The sequence below is a fragment of the Manis javanica genome, chromosome 11, assembly GCF_040802235.1.
Source record: "Manis javanica isolate MJ-LG chromosome 11, MJ_LKY, whole genome shotgun sequence".
Taxonomy (NCBI): domain Eukaryota; kingdom Metazoa; phylum Chordata; class Mammalia; order Pholidota; family Manidae; genus Manis; species Manis javanica.
The window spans coordinates 46424680-46447275 of NC_133166.1; the positions used below are offsets into that span (position 1 = coordinate 46424680).

The 22596-nt window shown below is 36.4% G+C and overlaps 1 long non-coding RNA gene across 1 annotated transcript in view; it reads right to left on the bottom strand.

The window, feature by feature from the left end:
• Positions 1 to 22596, bottom strand: part of LOC140844413 (uncharacterized) — a 147181-nt gene that overhangs the window by 26062 nt on the left and 98523 nt on the right. The window contains exon 2 of the long non-coding RNA XR_012122655.1: positions 18829 to 18912. This is a non-coding gene — a long non-coding RNA (uncharacterized lncRNA). The remainder of the gene's footprint in view (positions 1 to 18828; positions 18913 to 22596) is intronic.

The window sequence follows — 22596 nt, forward strand, 5'->3', positions numbered from 1 at the left end:
AGTCAAAGTCACTGCTAAAGGCCTACAAAACCCCATTATCTTGCTCCTTGTTAACTCTCTGACCTCTCCTCCTAGGCTACTTCTGGTTCTTCTACCTGTAATATTCAATATATTACTCATGCTGCTTCCCAAGGCATTGTTCATTTCTTCTGCCTGGAATGCTCTCTTTCTAGATACCTGCTTGCCTTACTACACCTAAGTCTTTCAGGATTTTACTCATATATCACCTTCCCAAGGAAGATTTTCGTAACTACCCTACTGAAAACTGGAACCCTGATATTCTATAACCAGTTCCTGATTTGTTTTTCTCTATAACACTTAAAACTCTCGGGAAAATTATTTCACTGTTTTGTTTTTGTTCTTTTTCTTTCTCTTTAGAGTCTTGTGACTCACACCATGGTTCCTGTTCAGATCAGCAGCATTATTATTCCTTAGGGGCTTGTTACTAATGCAGAGAGAGTACCAGACTATGTGCCAAGCCTACTGAATCTGAATCTGCACTTAAACACAATACACAGGAGAACAATGTGCTGGGATTCCCCCAAGGGCTAACGTGTCTGTCTGTTTCTTTCTGGCATATAGACAATGCTTGCTTAATATCTTTTAAATTAATGGATGAATTCCTTATCCTTAATAACACGTGAGTACTATCAAATCTCACATTCTACTTTAATAGGAAGGAAGGACTGAGACAATGGGAAATGATGGTACTGGCTGAGGTAGGAACAACAGGAGTATGACAAATCTTGTGTTCTGTCAAGTTTGATGTGGTTTTGCCTTTTGTAGATTGAAAGCAAAATTCTGAAGTGCATGAACTTTAAGATCAGCATTGCGCCCTAATACAGCCAGCTAGCATTATTTATCTGTGAAGTAACTAAAATTATACAATTTATAAGCAGATGAGCTGAGGTTGTGATTTTAAAAAATGTTAAAACAGATAAAAAGAGTTCTACACTGAAGCCACAAAGTTCAAAGGCAACTAAAACCTGCATGAGGCAAAGAATAACTTGCAAATAGTTTGAGCCTTGGGAGAAATGTATTGTTTCACATACTCAAGACTGAATCTAATTATCTTATAAATAACCAAATATGTAAACACAAGCAGTGATCATTTTAGACCAATAATGGAGTGGTTGAAGGAGATTATATTAAAAGAAATATATTCATGGCTTGTTTTCCAAAGATCCAAAATCTGAACTTATATTTTTTACTTAGTGAGATTTTCATGCTGTGTAGAATTCACTGTGCTTATCTCTGTCAAGTCTGCTAATTTTGGCCTGCTGATAATTTGCACCTGATTTTACTGACAACTTGGAATTTCAGCATGTCTTGTTGATACAAAATTCTGATAATTGTTCCTTCTTAGCACAGCACTGGCTTCTACTGTAAATAAATTGCCTTTGCTTACAACCGGATCAACAATGGGCATAAAATGAGATATTCCTAAATTGTTACCACCCAAATCTAATGAGATGTGCAAATTTTTGGGGCACCATTATTAAAAAGTAATATATTTCAGAATTATAAGCTTCTTCAGTTATAGGTAAATTACAGCATAAAAAGCTTGGTTCTAACTTGCACAATGTGTTGATTCGGCTCTTTACTATAAATGATGAGAAACAGAAGAAATTGATACAAAGTTTTTTAGTGTGTTGACACTTGAAATAATTACATTTTGATTGGTATTTCTATCATAAAGAACAATATAGCCTGAAAAGGATTGAAAATAAATAGAGGAAATACCACCGCAACAACAAATTGAAGACAACCAGAAGACAAAAGTAGAAATAACAAAGAAGGACATAACATTTGGCGTGGCCGCGCCGAGTGGAGCAGGTCCTGAAGTGCAGAAGGGGGTCGAAGAGAAGAAAGAAAGAAAGAGCTGAGAGGGCTGAGGCTCCTGCGCGTCGCCAGCAATGCTTTATTGGAGTCCAGAGTATTTATACAGCAAAGAAGGCACTCTATTCCAGGAAATAGCATTATCCAATAGACAATCAAGCACAGTATTGACGTCAGCGGTAGCCCGGCAAAGGTAGGCACAGCAGGGCTTCTTCAGTTGCTAATGGAATGTGTCAACAGGATGTTCTTTGTTCTCCATTCCGGCCACTGCAAGCGGGTGGGGGGGGGGGGGGCGTAGCTTGCTACCCACAAACATTTTACTAGATAATGGATGTGAGTACTTACTAAGGAGGAAGGGAAATCATGAAATTGAACAGGGAAATAGCCTCATTTCCAGTCCAAAGTTAGGAGGTCAGAGTTGAAATTCTGTTCTGAAAGACATCTTTGCTTATTTCACAGTACAGACTAATTTCTTAACCATTCTGATGCTGTTTCTTCTTCTCTAAAATGGAGAATTTAGAATGCACCATAAAAACCTCACTCACAGATATTTACAAGAGTAAATGAGATGAACTATGCAAAATTGTTAAGGCAAACTAGACAGCACTAAGCTCACAAGGTTATAACACTGGGCTTATAGGAAGACTGATAAGGAAAAGACATAATGTCTTTGTTCGGTTCCTTTCATATTATCTGAGTTGTCATTGCTTAGAAATGAGAGGTGGGAAGTTACAGAGCAGAGAATAAGAATTACAGTGGAAACAAAGAATTGGAGCCAGAGGTGGCCAAGAGAAACAAAACACCATCAGAAGTTCCTAAAATACTGAGAGCAGGAGAATAAGAATTGCAATGGCATGAGGATTTGATCAGATTTTTGAGCCACTATTGCTCTATTATGCCAAAGGTATTAAGTGCTTCCAGGCAGTCATCACATAAACCAAGCTCTGAATAATATATAATCTTCCTTCTATTGTGTTGTCACAGATTTAAACAACTAATAAAATATACCAGATATGATAATAGTTTCAGCAAGCAGACACCACAAATACTCAGAGAAGCATATCTCATCTGACTACTTACTGTTCATGGTTTTAAAGCAATACCCTCTGTTATCCATTTAGAAGAGATTGTGCTTGAGTATATTTCACACAGAAGAATCAACAGCTCTGAAATTCTCATGCTACACATAGGTTTATTACTATTGCTGCGTGTCAACTTAAGCACATGCTTAACATCAGTATACATTTCAGAGTATATGTGAGGGCACTGAGGCTCCAGTTGGTAAGAGGGTTTTTCCAAGTCTATAAGGTGAAAGTGTGAAAGCAAGATTCATACATGGGTATTTTTATTTACATGACTCTACAAACATTGCTAATTCATTTTCACTATTTGATTGTTTTTAATGGTAAATGTCTGTTTTTTACCAAACTTGGTGCTCCAATTTTTTCTGGGTTACTGTTTATATAGAGCCAATGTTTGATACTAGAGAGAGATGGAGTGATAACTTCAGTAATCCTTGAGAGTTTAAATACCCAAATACTAATAAAATATGTTGTTTTTCTGAAATAAAAAAAAGCAGGGAATTCTAACAGACAAAAGAGTGAAACATATGTAAATAAACAAGAGCTTTACTGAATAGGGAAAACAGAAGTTCTTTAGATAGGGATGCTATACTGATTCTCAATGTGCCTTGCTAGGCACATTATTCAAACTCATTACAAGTCAAAAATAATTACATGTAATGGGCTGTATTCTTCTCTACAACTTCAACATGATCTTGACACTCCGTTCATATTTGAATACCTGTTACTTTCTAAGAATTTCATTCCCTCATTGGATTCTTCTGAGTACAGAAGTATTTATCTTTACTTTTAACTGAAGTCTGTTTCCTCATTCTCCCTATTTAACTCACAAATCAAGTCTTTCCCTAATGTTATCTTTCTACTTTTGCCTGAAAAATAGCAAACATAAATAAATAAGTAAAACAATTAAATGACACATAAATGCATTTATCATATTTTTGTGTCCAATTTATTTATTTAATCAAAAGAAGCAATTCATTAGAATATTTAACTGACAGAATCCAAGGAAATTAACTGCATCATAGGCTCACAAATAGTGAATTTTACTATATTCACCATTATATGATAAGAAGGAGTTTCACTGTCCTAAAAGTCTCATGCTCCACCTCATTCATTCCTACCTTCCTATCCCTGGACTCCCAGAAACATCTGGTATTTTCAGTGTCTCCATAGTTTTGTCTTTTCCAGAATGTCATACAGTATGTAACCTTTCCTTATTGGCATCTTCCATTTAGCTAATATACAAGTAACATTCTTCCATTTTTTTTTCGTGACTTGAAAACTCATTTATCAGGGAATAATATCCCACTGTATGTGAGACAGGACAGTGGGTGTAGTCAGAGTAGGGTGAGGGCCTTGGGGTGGGGGGGGAAGCAAGGTGGAATGAGCAATGTAACAATGGGCAAAGAAGTCCCCATTGAAATTCTGTGCTAAGCATTATGCAAAGTCAAGGCCACACTAATTCTTTAGGGAAGGATACCTATGAATATAGACATCTTCAGTGAGATTCGTTAAAGGTCAAAAGGCCAGGAGCAACTTGGCCTGGAATGTTTGAGTGTTCTGCAAGGGTATCAGCATAACCCGTAACTCCACTGTCAGCCCCAGCAATCAGACTATGACCCAGCCCACCTTGAGAACAGGGCAGGTGATGCAAGTCTACACTCTTAAGTTTTTTCATGTTCTCGAAAAATCCTCAACTGCCTATAAAACACCCTAGACAATGCACCACTACGGGCTCTCTTCTCCCTTCCTGGCGTGAGCTAGGAGCTCTATTCTCTCACTTTATTTCTAAATAAAATCCTGTACTTTGCTCTCCTGAGTGTTTGTGCAGCTCATTCTTCTTCTTTGTGAACAAGAACCCCGGCATCAGATGGATGTACTATGCTTCGTTTATTCGTAACATCTTAACCATACTTACGTTTCTTTTTCTTGAACATAGTATAATTCTGTATTTAGTCAGTATTCTATAATTACCTATGGCAATAGTTAATATTTTCAGTGTAAACATCTTGGACATCTTTAAAAAATATGTATTTACCTGGAAGGACTTTATATTTTTTATGTTCCCAAGAATATTTTAAATTTCTCTTTATGATTATACTATGGGGATATATACATATATAATTGATTTTTGTATATTAACCTTTGTGGGTAAAATTGAAACATTTCCAGAATTTCTCGCCTGGCTTTAGCACATCTGCATATCAATAGGCGGTCAGGGGTGGAAAGAAGTATGGCTTTAGTGCATTTGCGTTTTTCCTCAGGGGTGGAGAAATTCATCTCCATATCAATGGGTGATTACCTGGGCAACAGAGGGCTTATCGGTACCTGAGAGGTGAGGGGTAGGGCCGGTGGTTGCTGCTGGAGCAGAGAAGAAAGATGGCCTGGGACTGCAGTTTGTGAGAAATAAACGGGTTTTAAACTTTATTTCTCTCTGACTGATGTTGGTCTTTAGGGGTATTTTGCCCCAGGATTTCCTTTCCCCGTACTTAACAGCCTTGAATTCTGCAACTGTGATAAACCAACCTATTAGTTCTAATATATATTTTGTAATTTCATTTATGACAGTAATACTACCTATGACTAAATAGTTATACTTTCTACATTTAAATCTGCACGCTTTTATTTTTCTTGATTTATTCAACTGAATGGGACCTCCAGTACAATGTTCAATAAAGTGGTAAGAGAACACATCATTGCTATTTTCTAAATCTTAGAATAATTGAGACACATGCTTACTGAAACCACTATTTTAACCTGATATATTTGATTATTTAAGTTTTTGGCAACATAATAGAAAATTGTATTACACATGACACATAGATTGCTAGTAGGATTCAGAATTAAAACAACTGTTCACTTAATGACGTACGAAATTTTTTGGCAACCTTGTGTTGTTACTACCATAAGTGCCTGCAGTTCACCAACAAATAGCATTAATTATGATGACTTTCAGCATTAACTATATATTACATTGGTTATTTGTAATCAGTGAAACAGAAATTGAGGTAACTAACAAATTAATTCAGAACTACTAAGGAAGCTTCAAGATGTAGTGAGAAGAAAACTTAGATAAGTTGGGGTGAATCTTGCTATTTGAACTTGGCAAGATTTTTAACTTTTCTTAAGTCTTTGTTTTCTCACACAATATGGTTTGTGGTACGAAGTTTTTTATTTTTCTTTTAAGATGCTATTATAAGATATTCCAACAAAATAATATTAGCAAGGATCCAAAAAGACCTGGCCAAAAAGGAAAATAAAAAAAAACAATAAAACATAATTTCTAAGATTACTGAAATTGATATAAGTAAAGCCTAAATTTCATCAAAAAAGAGGCTACTCCTAGATTATCTGTCAGTTTGTGTTAAATACTCTTCACTGAATATATGTAAAAATACTTTCCTGAAAAGAGTAGTGGTCAATATTCTTCCCTTTTATAATCTTTCAAAGATGTATTTCACAGTGATCTGAGTACCAGAAAAAGGGCATTTGATAAATGAGGTAGACAGAAGAGTAAAATAAGAGTTTTTTGCATAGCCTTTTTTTTTTTAGATCATTTATTTGAAGTTAAGTTTAGCTTACTGTTGAATTAAAATTGATATTTTTTTCTATAAGAAATTGTAAGTAGATTTCTTGGCATATTAAATGATTAACCCTGCAGTTTTCTTTGGGGATGCAATTTCTTTTGATGTATCTTGGAATGCCCATAATACCACTTCCAGTGCCACTGGCTACCACTATTGGCTACCACTCTGTCAGCCAAATCACCAAGGCTGGTGGAGATGCAAGGAGAGGAGAGTTAAGCCTTATGTCTTAATAGGAGAAATGCCAAGTAATTTTCTGCCATCTTAACCTATCATAATCATTAAACACAATAACTATTGCATTTAATAGTGTAGTTTATTTTACTTATGTCTCAAAGCATTCCTACTATGTTCTGTTTTGGGAGTAAACTAGCATTTATGAAGAGAAAGATAAATCAAGGAGAGAAAACCTTGATGTCAATGAAAGTCATAGAAAACAGTGACAACAATCACAAAATCCTGGAACAACCTACTCAGTACTACCTAAAAACTCAATGTTTTAAGAGAAAAGAGAGAAATGACAAATAAACACACATGCAAACATCAATCAAATCTTCAAAGGGAAAAGAAACAAAAGCAATCCAATCAGGGACTCACATACAAAGCTGTTTGTTTATAGTCCTGTTCCTCTCAGTGTATACTGAATTAGAACATCATGTCTGGACATAATTGTTTTCCAAATTTTAGTATCATGCATCTGTGGTGAAGTGGAAAAGTATTTATCTTGTGTCTGGAAAAAATAATAAGCCACTGTAGTTAATAATGGCAAAACTACCCCCACCATCCTTCCCATATAGCAACTGCAGATCTGTGTGGCAGTATTTCAAAACTGTGGGTAAACTCAGAAACATACGGGAAGGTTTCTCCTTTAAACCAGTAAGTTCATAAGTAAGAGAAGGATGGAGTAGTACCACTGTAGGATCTGAAGAATCAAAAGTTAGCATAAGTACAGCCATCTTAAAGGGTTAAATACCACCCCCTAACCTAGAAGGAGGAAAATTATTAGAATCTTGAAAAACAAGTTAGTCAGCCAGTGTTAAATGTAGTGACCTTTAATTAGCTGACCTCAAATCAGTTAATCATACACACCAAGCTTATCTTGCTAGAACCACCCTAAACATTCCGAAGGTAATCTTATCTAACCAGACCCCAGGATGTGGCCCCAGCCAAAGATTTATGTGTCTATGAAAATACACTGTATTGTGATTGTGGAAAATGTTGCCCCCTTTGAAAATGCTATAAAACCTTCTGGCTTTGTGTGCTCAGGGTCCTTGTTGAGACCCGCTGCGTTGGGCTAACTTGGACCCCAGCTAGCTGGTTCCTGAATAAATTCCTCTTGCTTATTGCATCAAGAGACGCCTTTCGTGAGTGATTTGGGGCGGCATCCTCCTCTGGGAGAATCCAACATTTGGGGGCTCGTCCGGGATCATGCGCTCACCCCGCTTCACTCCCGAAGTCGCTCTTGGAAGAAGAGGTAAGATTAGTGGCGCCTTGAGTTGTCTGTGTTCTGTCTTCTGTTTTTCAGTGAGACCGGTCAGAATTCTGAAAGGGGTACCCACTGTCTGGCAGTTGTCCCGATCCCGTAAAGGGGTCGAGACCGCGGTCGGTAGACGTACTTGGAGCACTGCAGGCTGCAACCCTGGGGGACGCCTCGGGGAGAGTGGAGGGCCAGGGACGCCTGGTGGCCTCTCATCTGTTTTTCGGGCAAGGTGAATATGATGAGATAGGGTTGATTTTCGGGCGCCAAGAGTATCAACCCTCCGATTCCTTTCGGTTTCTGATTGAAAATCTGAGGAAAACAAGGAGCGGCCGCCGTGTGTCTAATCTGTGTGTGTCTCTGTTTTTTGTGTCTTTCACATGCCTAATAATTGTTATACTGACAATGAGACAGACTCAGACAACCCCCTAAGTGTGTAAATGAATATATCTTTCTACCTCCGGATGGTATTAATGAAACTGATTTAAAGACAAGCGCTTGTGAAAATTGAGTATTCTAAAACTTCCAGAAAACCTGATAAAAAAGTGTTAAGCATTAATGCTAATTTGAGTTTGCCTAAGGCGGGCATGTCTTGGTAGTTGTCGGCTGCCTGAGTTTACCTAGAGTCATTTGAGTCATGTTATCTGCTAAATCTTTTAAGAATAGAATGCTTAGAAGCTTGGCTTTGTCTAGTGTTCAGTGGGGGTCTTGTGAGTAGGCTAGCGTAGTTGTTGCAGGTAAGTGAGCTGGATAAGTGTGGCAAGTGAACACCTTTTTAATTGTGTGTTGCAGTGTGTATGCCTACCTGCAGCCTGAGAATCTTTGTAGTAACTTAAAGCCTTAGAGTTTTGTTAAGTTGAGAAGATGTGCTCTGTGTTTGCTGGGAGATTGTACTGTGAAGCTCATGGTAGCAGAAATTGTAGAATGTGTTCATAAGTTTGTCAGTCTAGGGAATGTTGGTTTGACAGTTTGCAGTGTCCTGCTTCTCAGTGTTCACTGGAGGCTGAAGTTTCTAATAGTTTTGAGTTCTGGTTAGAACTGCTTAAGGTGATGGAGAGGGCATTTCTCTATGCTGGAAGATGTATGTTTTGATGAGAGAAAGTGTAAAGAACGGAAATTCGTTTTGTTGAAAGTAAAAGAGAGTGATTGTTCTGAAGTGCAGCTATTTGTTTAAAGAGAGAGAACACTGAATGTAAAAAGAAAGTTGTAGAAGGCTTGTGGAAGAGTTAGTATAGTCATGCTATGTGAAATTGAAGCGAGTAAGTCTTGGTATACAGTGCACAGCAAAATTAGAATCTCATTTCCAGTTAAACAGTTTTCTTTAACTGTTAGTCTGCTCTTAATGTTGAAAGATCAAAGCAGTTTCTCATGCTTAAAGTCTCAGTGAGTTGCCAGAATATTAAAAAAAAAATGAAATTGTAATATTAAAAAGACTAAAAGCTAAAGTTTGTTAACAACTGTATAACCTTTATTTGCCTTTGAAATATTTTGTTATTGAAAATGATTGCATGGCCTGAGAAATTGAATTATTTATTCCATATATTTTTATAAGTGGAAAAATCTCTAACCAACAAATGATTAAAGTTGTTACTGATTATTTGTTTTCTTAATTTATCCTAAGCAGAATGGTAACAAAGCTTTTTTCAGCTGATTAAATGCACTTAGTTAACAAACCAAAATTTATTCTTAAAAATTAAACTGTAGAATCTGGACAAGATTATGTTTCTCCCAGAAAAACAGGTTTCACTGTAAAGGTTTAGATGGACGAACGTGTGACTACTTTTGAGAAAAGTTGTAATAGATTTTTTTGAGAACCACCAGGTCTTCTTGTTTAATTTATATGCTGTGGATATGTTTGTATGTTTTAAAAAACATGGAGGACTCCATATTTTTTTAATGCAAATAATCTTATAAGCTGCTATGCAAATTCTATTAAAAAGCTCTATCTACTATTAAAGAGTAAAACATTCTTGAAGCTTTCAGGGAAGACCTGTAGACTTAAGCACTTTCTCTGCTTTTTTGTATCTGGTCTTATACACTTATGCTGAGTTATGTTCTTATTATTTTCACTGTTTGTAAGCTATTGATTGTAAGCCAAAGGTCATCATTTCTCAGTCCCTAAATGAAGAAGTAAAATGCCTGATCTCTTTCATCTCAAAGCATATTTCTGGTCATATCTGAATATCTGTGTGAAAGAAAGAGACATTTAAATTTGAGATTCTGCTTAAACTTTTAAGTTGAATTTGACTATAGCCATATTCATTCTTTGTATGTATCTCTAACAGGTCTTTTGTATGCCTGGTGATATTATACTCTGCCTTGAGTTTAGACAGTTCTTTCAGCTAAATGTGAATTCTTATTGTAGCTTTTTTTCCCTTCCTGAAGATGAAAGCAGAGGAATCTACCATCTGCTACCATTCTCTCAAGAATGCTTAGTAACCTAGAATTATTTTGACTTTCTATATATTGTCTTTTAAACTGACAGCAGCAGTCTCCCCTGCTGCCCCACCTTTTTAAGGTATCTCGTTTACTGTGCTGGGTATATAGATAATAAATGTGTAATGATAGACAGTTCTAATAGAATTAAATGCAAAAAAGTGCTTTTACCTCTAGTTAACTCTGACATGTTCCACCCCTGGAACATGTCAGAGGATTTTTTTCTCATTGGAGAAAGTATTTGACTGGTTTGGCTTGTTTATCTGAAATATATATATATATATATTTACCAGAAAAGCACTGTCAAAGAGAATGATGCTAAATTTTGTTAGTGAATGTTTTGTATTACAGAAATATCAGAATTTCCTTATGTCAACTGTCTTACAGTAAGCTCTCATCAGATCTTTAACCATTGTCATTTGTAAGTCTTTTGTCATTTATAGTCAGTTTTATTATTCCTAAACTAGTAAAGAACTAGATTTGAGCAGAACAGGTATTAGTTACATAAGTTTACATAAACTAAAGAAAATGATTTTGTGTCTTTTTGTTTCAAATGTTGCTGATAAAGTGTTTTAACCTTGTTCTCTTAAACTGACAACAGTTTAGTAAATGACTATCTTTATGAGCAGAATTGAAACGTCTTTCTCTCTACTTGATCCCTCCAGAGTTTAAAAATTTCAGTGACTGTTTTTGTATTCCATGGCAGTATGTTTATTTGCACGAGTTCAATAAGAATCTGCTTTCCTTGTGAGAAGACTACTTAAGAACACTGGTTATACTACCAGGGCTTTGACTGGAATGTCATACCTGAGAGACATGTGTATGGACTCAGATGTGAACAACTTTAAGGAACTAAGACTGACTTTATAAAGCCAACAAAGCCCCTTGGAAGAACTGGCCTGGTACCTTGCTTACAGAGTTCCCAGCAGCCTTACCAGGTGAGTAAAGAAGGTCACTTCCTGGCAGGTACAGAGACCTCGAGAAGAGAAGAATTATCCAAATCTACAGGTACTGCAGGCAAAGCCTGATGGCAAGTCTGGCTTGGCTGTCTGGCCTCAAGAGGCCTTTAAAAGTTCAATCTGAAATTCCTTACAAAAAGTTCCAGCAAAGCATATTTAAAAGAGCCTGTGTAATCAATTGCTCTTCTTGCTGCACCTGTGCAAATAATCAAGCCAGCTGTTAATTATTTTCTTAACCTAGTTACTTCTAGTAAAAATGAGAGTGATTTTAGAGAGAAGTATTGTTTCAATAATGCAGCCTCCTTCCAGAATAAAAAATCCAACTCCAGATGTTGCTACATAACCTAATAACACAATTTGTTTTATCTTGCCTAGAAGCCACAAAACTGCAAATAGTAATAGAAATGAAACCCAGAATAGAAGCGCCAGCCTTCTGAGGCCCTCTCAACTGACCAGTGATGGAGACCTAGCTGCACCCTTTACTGCACCCCCTTCTCAGCACGAAGCAGCCAGAGCGGTCATCGCCCCTTTTCCCTAGCAGCAGCTAGAGTCTCTATCTGTAGAAGAAAGAATGAGACCATACCCATAGCCTTCCCTGGTAAAAACAGGTGTTTAATCCCTCCTCCCGAAAGATGGTGGGCTTGTAACACTGGAGTGACCCCATGTGTCTCTACTTCTGCCTTCAACTCCTCCCGTGATTTCTGTATCATGGTTCAGCTGGTGCCCAAGTTGATGTATCATGATGATCTCTCATTCGTAGCTGAATTTGAACCTAGGCATAGATATAAGAGAGAGCCGGTCTCGCTGACCTTAGCTGTGTTGTTAGAGATAGGAGTTGCAGCCAGAGTGGGAACGGGGGCAGCCGCTATTGTCCAAGGGAACCAACATTATGAAGGACTAAGGACAGCTATTGATGAAGACTTAAAGACCATAGAGCAATACATTACAAAACTTGAAGAATCTCTGACTTCCCTCTCTGAAGTAGTCTTGCAGAATAGACGAGGGCTGGATCTGCTGTTCCTAAAAGAAGGAGGACTGTGTGCAGCTTTAAAAGAAGAATGCTGCTTTTATGCAGACCATTCCGGAATAGTAAGAGATTCAATGTCAAAGCTTAGGGAAGGGCTAGACCAGAGAAAGAAAGAACGGGAAGCCGGCCAAGGGCTATTTGAATCTTGGTTCACTAGATCCCCGTGGTTTACAACCCTGATATCCACTCTGTCTGGGCCCTTACTCATCCTTGTGTTGCTCCTCACTTTAGAACCCTGCATACTAAATCGGCTGATAACTTTTGTTAGAGAAAGAGTGAGTCCCGTTCATGTACTGATGTTGAGGCAACAATATCATTCACTCACCCAACAAGGAGGCACAAACATTCCATGATTGGAATGTCCCTAAAGAGAAGTGGGGAAATGTAGGATCTGAAGAATCAAAAGTTAGCATAAGTACAGCCATCTTAAAGGCTTAAATACCACCCCCTAACCTAGAAGGAGGAAAATTATTAGAATCTTGAAAAACAAGTTAGTCAGCCAGTGTTAAATGTAGTGACCTTTAATTAGCTGACCTCAAATCAGTTAATCATACACACCAAGCTTATCTTGCTAGAACCACCCTAAACATTCCGAAGGTAATCTTATCTAACCAGACCCCAGGATGTGGCCCCAGCCAAAGATTTATGTGTCTATGAAAAAACACTGTATTGTGATTGTGGAAAATGTTGCCCCCTTTGAAAATGCTATAAAACCTTCTGGCTTTGTGTGCTCAGGGTCCTTGTTGAGACCCGCTGCATCGGGCTAACTTGGACCCCAGCTAGCTGGTTCCTGAATAAATTCCTCTTGCTTATTGCATCAAGAGACGCCTTTCGTGAGTGATTTGGGGCGGCGTCCTCCTCTGGGAGAATCCAACACCACAATATTTGATATTTGATGTAAATGCGATCAAAATATGTTGTCTTCTGGGTCCAGCTTCTTTCACTTAGCATAATATATTTTCAAGTTTCATTCATGCAGAATTGTGTATCAGTATGTAATTTTTCCTTATGATGGAATAATATTTTATTGCATGGATATCACATTTATTTGTTCATGCATGAGTTACATGACTCTGCTTTATACTAGGCAACTAATATTCTTTGTAAAAAGACTTTCTTTTTTTGTAATTGTAATTGTTTTCTAATGCCTTCTATTCAGGCTGCCCAACTAATCACTTTGAGTAAATTCCAAAAAGAATAATGGAACAACTACTATAAACTGTACCCAATGCTTGTCTCCAAGGAGGCAAAGATGAAAAGTGAGAAAACATATGGAAGCAATAACTGACACAGGGTCAGACTCAGAATAAGTGGTAACTCAGTAGGAGCTGCTGTGTTGGAACACATTTGGAAAGTCACTACTTTCAGGTATTGAAACCAAACTCCTGTTCAGACAGATATCTCCATTAGATCATGGAAATGCTTTGCAATATTATGTAGATCAACATAAAAAATAGCAACACATCTCTAGATTTATACCTTTTAAGACCAAATCACCAAACCATCTACATTAAAATACCAAAAACATTTTTTTTTCCTCCTGATGTTGACCAAGTGGAGAAACCAGGGAGCTGCCTGGTATTTACAACCTCTTTGCAGTTAGCCGTGATAGAAGCACCATGGATTTCAAAGAACTATAAGGTACAGTTTGTGCTTACAAAGGTTGTATTCTCTATTGGAAAAGAAGATGTTCACAAAAATTCTTAAAGATCACTTAGAATTCCTGAAAAACAGAATCATGGAGTAAGAGAACACCATAAATCAATTCATTCACCCAAGAAGCATTTGGGAAATGGAGATACAAATTTCAGAGACATGGTTGTGTTGGAAGACATTGATTCATGAACATTTTCACATTTCTGTACAGTTTGGGCTTTATGATTGAATAACAATGACACCACAGAAGTCAGAGAAGTATATTGCTCTGGAAGGATTTAAATTAAATCTCTCCTGGAGCCATTTGCCTACTTCTAGGTAGAAAAGTTCTCCTTTCCCAGAGAGGTTTTGTTTATATTTCGAGGCAAAGATATTCCTTCCTCTTTCTCTGGACCTGACCTGGCAGTGCCCTGTATAAGCTGTTGAGTTTATAATTTAGGAGTTCCTCTCCTCCTATGGTACATCTTGTCCTCACTGGGTCACAGTGTGGGGAATTGGGAATGGGGAAATAAAATACAAGATCTCTTATGAGTAAATGGTTTGTTCTTTGATCCAGATGTCTTTTGCATATATAGTCTCTTGACTATATATATATATATACACACACACACACACACATACATACACACTATCTATCTATATATACATACACACTGTATATATATATACACATATATATGTGTGTACATATATATATATATATATATAGTATAAATAGTATGCGTGAATATATGACACACAAACACACACATGTACACAGCACACTTGTGAGCCTGAAAGTCTGAAAGTTGAAAGCAGGGTAACATATATTCTTTATAGTTTCAAACTTTACAAGTTACCTTCACAAAGAGCTTGCAGTTTGTAGGACTTGCAGCAGCTAACTATGAATATCAAAGTAAGTAAACAATGAATCAACATTCACTGTAAATCCTGATTAATGCCTAAACACAAGGGTATGGGAAGTCAGACAGGGAATATGAATATACTTGTAAATTGAAAAGTACTGAAAGTCTTTGTTTTCATCACTTTATTTCCCTAAAGATTTAAAAAGAAATAAGAGTAAGAGCAATGAAAAGCAAAGGAGGCTTTCCTAATAAAATGAAACGGCATGCATTAAAGGCAGGGAGGGAATAACTATATAGTTCATTCAGATAACACTAGATTATTAATTATGAAGTACGAGTGTTTACAAAAGGGAGGGAATTATTATTTCTTGAGCCCCTGTGTGTTGTATGCTAGATACTTTCATATATTATCTCCTTTAATCTTCTCTCTGTCCCTGTTTGGGTAAGTATTATTATCCACATTTTATAAATGAGCAACTTAAATAACAAGCCAAGCAGAAGTTTAGAAACAGTGGAACTAGTATTTAAACCCATGTCTGCCTGACTTCAAAATGTGCATTCTTTCCATTAGGCTATGATATTGAGATTTTACATATTAATGAGATAGACATTTCTAACAGTATAGGTATTTTCTATTTCTTATTAATTGGCTATTCATTTGTTGCTTCTTTGTCCACTTGGTTAGACTTAACCTTAGTTTTATTTTCTATCCATAATGTCAAATATGAACACAGCTCAAGTAGGGGATTAATATATACATATATATATATGAGTCTGAGGCCAATTAATGTGGTTTAAAAAAAAAAGAAAACTGAACTGATTCACGGGAAAGCTCTTTTTTTACCTGATTTTCATTACCATGAGAAATCAGTAGTTCAATATGAATATCAAAGCAGCTTAAATGAATAGCAAAAAAGTAGATTAATAAAGAAAACAATTACAATAGAAAACAATTACAATTACAAAAAAAGGATGATCTTTTTTCAAAGACTATTAGTTGCCTAGTATAAAGCTGAATCATGGAAATGATGTGTGGACATATAAATGTTATATATCCATGCAATGAAATATTATTCCATCATAAAATGAAATTACATATTGATGCATGATACTACATGAATGAAACTTGAAAATATATTAGGCTAAGTGAAAGAAGCCAGACACAGAAGATAATATATTGTGGTGGAATTTATATCAAATATCAAATATTGCGGTAGCCTTTATACCCAAATAATCAAATTCTTAAGACAGAAAGTAGATTAGTGGGCTTCAGAGGATGGCGACGAGGGAAGAATTGAGAGGCATGGGGTTCCTTATGGATGATAAAGATGTTCTGAAATTAGACACTGGTGCTGATTGAACAGCATTGCGAATATGCTAAAAAACATTAGTTGTACTTTTGAAAATAGATAAAATGGTGAATTTTATGTTATGTGAAGTTTATCTTAATTTTTCTTAATGGAGTATGTGTTATTGAATATCTTTGGCACAGGATACAAATATTCTATGTCCATAGGAGACATCACTAACCTCTCTCATCAGTCCACTCTCCTAATCCTAATGAGGCTTCAGAGTCCTTCCCAATACAGTACTCCAGAAAGCTCAACAAATAGAGACTACTTTACCTCTAGAATGTCTTTCAACCCAAGAATATACATATAGCATGGATTTGTTCTGGAAATTCAAGGTATATATATAACCATACAGTAAATGTCTAATTAAGGTGACTATTAACATAGACAATACAAGATAATAGAAGAATTTCTCACTGCTAGAGTTTTGAGTGAACCATAAAATGCCCAGGACTATACTAGAAACACCAAGACTAAAGGAGAAGTATACCATATGTCTGATTCTTTTATAGCTTATAATAACTTTATAGCAACGTATTTGTTCTATTTTGTACCTTGGAAGATGTAAAAAACTCACACATTAAGTTAGAGATGCAGTGTAAATATATTTCTGTACTGAGACCATCATCAGAGGGAGACCTGTGGACACCCAGCACAGCCATTCCAATGATTTTCCTCAAAATAGTCTATGTTAGTTCCAATCATAATTGCTTTTTTAGAGGACATTATAACATGTGAACCTGTGTCACTCAGTTAAAATCGTTTTACTTCGCTGTTTTCTCATGAACACATTTTTCTGCCATGTATATGCATCTCCACCCTTTACTGCCTGTGTATTTTCTTTCTATTACATTATCTCTATTTGTCCTCTAGGCATTTGAGAGATAACACTTGATGTAACCACAGAATAATCCAAAGTAAAATATAAAGAATTTAAGAAGGACTTTGAGTTTTCACAAAGTAAGAGTGTTAGCACTTGGAAAATGTTCTCTGATAAGAGTGGACACAACAATGAACAAAGCTGATAAAGATCCAACTACCAGTGGAGCTTACATTCTAGCAGGAGGAAACATACACTAAACAATAAACATAATGAACAAGTAAACTATAATATATACTAAAACTTAAGTATTATGGAAAAAGAAAAGTAGAGCAAGTTAAGGGAGAGGGATCAGTTGTCATTTTAAATGGGTAGTCAGAGAAGGGCCTCACTGAAAAGTTTAAATTTGAGCTTAGACCCGAAGACCACTGCACAGCGCCTTTCTGGCTTACCTGTGTGAGAGCACACCCGGCAGAGGAGAAATATTGGAGCAAAAGCCTGAAAGCAAAGAGTACCTGGTGTACTCACAAAGATGCAAGGAAGACTGTTTGTCCAGAACAGATGAAGAGAGGTGGTTAGCAGGAGAAAATGTGGACAGAGAGGTAAGAGTGTTGCCATCTAAGATTTGTAGGTCATGGTAATGATTTTGGCAATGCATTTATATCAGATTCTTGTTAATTTCTTTATTTTTAGCAGTGAGCCCCATCCCATGCTAAGACTAATGTTAAGTACAAATGAAGATCCTACAGGGAAGGTGAAATTTTAAAAGCAATCATAATTTTTCTATATTGTTGATCAAACTTTTAGGTGGCATATGCTTTAGAAGGACATTTATCTTCAGTGGACTACGTGGATTCAGATTATATCAAAAGGAAAGAAAGAAGGATATATTAATTTTAAATTTGCTTAGAGGAAAAAAGTCTTTAGAAAAGGGAATTTCTGTTTTTTCTAATGATTTGATCACATTAGTAAGTGGCCTAATACACATGTAGACAAATAGGAAAAAGCCTAATTTTGCTATCATAATATATCCTATCATAATATGCAAAAGAAGAGATTAGATGAAAGATCATGGCTTGTATCTCAGGAAATATTCTTAAATCCATGCCAGCCTTGATAGGAAACTTCTGCATAGCTGTGACCTGTCTGGTACAGGAGGTACTCAGGATGCTTCCCTCTTGGCACATGTTGTGAGGATTGAGATAATGTCTGCTACAAGACAAGCCTGAACTATTCAAGATGCCTAGGATATGGTAGTTGCTCTCTAATGGCATAGAAGGCTATTATTTTAATTGTTACTTTCCCTTGGAAGGTATTTCCAGATTTCTACCTTCTAAACATTCTTATTCTGTCTTTCCTGCATTCTGTTTCCCACAGCTGATGTCGCATCATCTGTCTTATGCTCAGTTCTATGCACAAGAATCAAAGGTGCCAGTTCCCTAACTGGCCCGGTTCCAGCCTGGGTAACAGCAATACCTCTCCTCTCTCATCCACTCCCACTACAACTTTGCCATGGAAGATTGGATTTATTTTTAAAATAATCATCTGAATAATTATTAAATCAATTGCCTACTAAATTTAGGCAACCAGATTAGAGGATTCTAGTTAAAGAAACACCAGTTATTTTTCTCAATTGCCATATTTGCATCTTGATATATCAGTATTTGTCTACTTGAGCAAAATATTAAAATGACAATAAATACATATGTTTATTCATTTTTTTGTTCAGTAATGATTTGCTGGACACTTACCAGGTCCCACGTATTGTTCTAGGTGTTGTATGTATTAACGCACAATTAGACAAGATCTCTTCTTCATGGAGTTTCCTTCTGGTACTGGAAAAAGGATAATAAACAAGTAAACTGATATTCAGCAGTGCTAAGTGCCATGAAGAAAATATATTCAGTAACTTAGTAGATGATGGCTGGATGTGGGAGGAAATGGAGTGCGATCAGATGGGATGATCAGGACCTATCTCCACTTCTGCACAAGTCCTTGAACTTGAGGACAGTGAAGGTCCAGCCACATGAATAACTGGGGAAACAGAAGTCCAGATAAATATAAGAGAAAGGAGCAGGAAGACACAGTGAGATGGAAGAGTCCTTGGCATATCTGAGGAAGAGATAATGGCAGTGTGGCTGGCTTGGTGAGGCAACGGCTAGGAAAGGAACAGACTGGAGGGAGAGAGGAAAGCAGAGTTTAGACCGTAGAGCACACAGTAATTTACTGCTTCACTGTTGAAATTTTATATAAATATAAAGAGAAAACTAAAACAGAAAGTAAAGACAAAAGAAAGGAAAAGAAGCAATTACACCTTTGAGAAAACTAGTAGCATTTCAATGTATATTCTTCCATTTTCTCTCTCTGAATATTTTTGTATTTCTGCCTTCTCTTATTCAACTTATTTTTCTATTTCTGTCTACTTTTTTCTCCATATGTACTTTGGGGATCATAAGTTCTTTAGGTGTTCCCTCCCATATTTCAGTTGTTCTATGTCTGTACATTTTGCATGTCCATGAGACAAAGAATTTCTTAACTCTTTTCTGGATACCCTAGTTTAAGGCTTTAAATAAGGAGTACCAAGCCATTTGCCAGGCCTAAGCTGTTTCTTAGCCATAAAAATGTGTAAGATTCCATCACTGTCCTCAGAAGCTTGATGTCTAGTTATTTATCTCTTTCTCTCAGGCATGGCCCTTACCTCAGACTCTGCTGATTTTGGCATGAGCCATGCCTGGGCTCCACATCCTCCCTGATTTCAGCCTAAGGAACCGGCCAAGATGGTATTAGTTTTTCAGATCAGTAAGGAACTAATTATATTACCAGAGTTTTAAGGGAGGAAACACTTGATGAACATGGATTTTTAACCCCACATGACATTCAAATAAAATACTAAAACTATTATAGTAAAAGGGGATTGATTTAATCTGTCACTTATTTTTACCAGTTCATTTTGGAGTTTTTTATGAAGAGGGTTTATTCTTCTGAGAAATAGCTACTGTAGAGCCAGAGCAGCAGAATAATGAGAAAAGAGTGAAGGATCTTTTATATATCACGTTTGAAATTTGGGGACTACATACTTTGTTTTCCAGATTCTAACAATTTTCATCTTACAGAAGGAGTATAGCATTCAACCTCCTTTTAAATTAAAGGTTGTTCACCTACCCACTCCATCCTCACTTTCAGTATTATAAGACAAAGTAATAAAAAGTAAAATGACAGAATCATAAATTCTAAGATGTAGAAAGACTCTTAAAGGTCATATCACCTACATTTTATGTGTTAGGTGCATAACTTCTATACCATAAAAATTCAGCATAGTTGACTGAATGTTGGCAAAAAAACCTGCTATCAAATCTCACTATTATAACTTGTACTAGAAATAAAGCATTAGATAAATGGCTTCTCCAAGAATAGTTAAATTATTTTAATGGTCCTTATGCCTATCTTGACAGTATGCCGTAACTGCCATGACAATTAACATTGTTCTAAAATCTGTGGGTAATATAATCTAACAAACAAAGTGGAATAAACTGATACTTTGGGTAGAATATATTTCCCCTGATCTTAAAAAATGGTATAAATAATATTGTTCTCTGAGAGGCAAATTGCAAAAGCAATGATTAGGCACCATTAGTCTACTTTCTATCTCTACAGATTTGTCTTTTTTGGACACTTCATATAAATGGATCATGCAATATGCAGTGCTTTGTGACTGGCTCCTTTCACTTAGCATATTTTGAAGGTTCGTCTTATTATATCATATCAGTATTTCATTCATTTTTATTATCAAATTATATTCCATTATATAGTTATTCCACATTTTATTTATTGACTTACCAAGTGATGGACATTTGTATTGTTCCCTTTTTTTGGCTGTCATGAGTAATGTGGCTATGAACATTTGCATACATGTTTTACAAGGACATATGTTTTCATTTACCTTGGGTATATACTTAGGCATTGCTGGGTCACAGAGTTAAGTCTCTTTAACCATTTGAGGAATCCACAGACTGCTCTCCAAAATCCCTGAATCAATTTTCATTCCCACCAGAAAAGTATGAGAATTTTCCAATTTTTCCACATTCTCACCAGTAATTATTACTTAAATATTTTAAGTGCTATAGCTTTGAAGACAAATTTTGGGACTGAATTCATACTTATTATGATTTCATTTATAAAAGTTGATTTTAGTAAGAATAACCATATGTATAATGCATAAAATCACATATAATGCATCAATCCACACCAGAGAATCAGAGGACTCAACTTGGGTCTTCCTGTAGAGTGTGTTACCTGAGTGAGCCCTTCTCCTCCCTGGCCCTCAATTTTTTCATCTGTTATGAGAGACGGCAGATCTGCATGGTTCTTTCCTGCCCTTACGATGAATGTCACACTGGGGAAAGGCTATTCAGCCACAAATGACTGCCCTGGGAATGTACACCAGCCCTCCGGCCACCACTTCAACCATCATTGTCTGTTAAATGTAAATGTAACGTAGGAAGCCCCTGCATTTGAGGGTGTCTTCTTCCTCCAAGCACTGGCTTCTTCACAAGATTTCCACTATGAAGCAGATTTTAATCCTGCCAACATCTCATGTAGTATTTTGTCTATATTTTTATGCAGGTGGGGATAACCAACAGATTAAAGACTATACCACTAAAGATTGTGGAGGTTGTGGTCAAATGTGAGCCCGTCTGATTTTGGTCCCCTGCAAATCTGGAGTGTGTAGCAGGACAATTGAGATCCCATTTCACCCAGCCTAAGTTCCACCTCAAAACTCAATCCAAAAATGTCAGAACATATGTTTACTCATACAAAGACCTGATTTCCCCAGCTATACAAAAATTTCTCAGAAGTGATGGTTCAACAGATTTTGGAATGAAAGACAGTTACATTACATAGCAAACTAAGCTGAGGTACATGTTTTCCACACTTCTCAGGAATGTGAGTTAGCCTCAATAGAGGAATCAAACTGCAGGGTGTGTTTTCTCAGCCAGAAGAGGATATAAGCCTTACGGAAAATTTCCCACTTGTTCAGAGTATTCATTCAGCTCTTATCTTTAGTTTTATATTAAAAGTGAGAGAGAAGCATGTTTAACATACAACAGAATAAAATTATACTCTGGCTTGTGAACCTAAACTTCTCACTCAGGTATGTTATTCGTATGTCTAGGAACTACCATTAGTGGGATAAGGAATAATTTAGGTGAGGGGTTTATCATTTCATTAACAAATTTAACAACTTCTTATATCAAAATCCCTCTCATTTTATGTCTCTTCCTCATTTTGCTATTCCCTTGATTTATGTTTTCCTATAAACACTGCAATCAATTACACTGTAAAGTGACTGTCCGTGTAATTCATGTTACGTACTCAGGAGAATTATTGTCTATCTTTTAAAAATGGTCTTTAAGGGAAATGTAACCTGTTTTGTTCCTTGTACTCCGGTTTCTTTTCAAATCACATAACTCTTTCACCTTTTTTACTGTATTTTATATGGTAGTTTTTCAACTTTATCC